Below are 853 nucleotides of genomic sequence, written 5' to 3'. Positions count from 1 at the left end.
TGCGGGCTGTTCCTGCTGCTGCTGGGACTGACTGTGCACCCCGAGAGCCTGGCTGCACCCCGAGGGCCTGGCTGCACCCCGAGGGCCTGGCTGCACACCCCAGTGCATGGCTGGTGCCCTGGGAGCCCTGCCCAGCGGGAAGACGTGTTCCTGCCTTCACACCACAGGCACCTTAGGATGTCAGGACGGCACCCCTGGCAGGACCCGCAGCCCAGCCCTTGCAGAGTCTGCCCCCAGGAACCAGCTCCAGGTGACACTGTCCGGTGCGAAGGCTGGGGACACCCTGGACATCCCGGCCGCCGCTGTGACCGAGGACACAGACCCCAGGGCTGAGGGTCCCTGAGCTTCCTGCCTCCTCGGGGACAAGGATTCAATGTCACCACCACGCAGCGTGCACAGAGCCACCATTAGACAGAATGCACACACGTGCACACACACACACGTGCACACACAGATGATTACCGACGGCCTGTGTCTCCTGGGTGGCGTTCTGGCTCAGGAGCAGCTGGGAAGGCGTCTTGCAGACACGCCTGGCATCTCCCCGTGACACAGAGGAGATTACCCCATATGTGAGCGACTCCTTCCAGTCCTGTGAGGCCTGAACTTGCAGTTACGTGTTCAGCAGGATCTGAGGGTCTGTGTGACTGTGGAACTTACAGGGAAAACAGCATTTACAGCCTTGAAGTGCTGAGGAGGGGACGGTGGTGAGGTGGGCAGGGGTCAGCACAGCAGAGGTGTGATTCTCCAAACAAGCGTCAAATCAACACGTTGTACACGACTAACTTACAGTCTGACATGTCAGCTACGTCTCAGAGAAGCAGAGAGAAGAGAAAAATGGAGGTTTCCTGAGAAA

Source organism: Myotis brandtii, unplaced genomic scaffold, assembly GCF_000412655.1.
Source record: "Myotis brandtii unplaced genomic scaffold, ASM41265v1 scaffold537, whole genome shotgun sequence".
Classification (NCBI taxonomy): domain Eukaryota; kingdom Metazoa; phylum Chordata; class Mammalia; order Chiroptera; family Vespertilionidae; genus Myotis; species Myotis brandtii.
Note: the sequence above shows the minus strand (reverse complement) of the source record.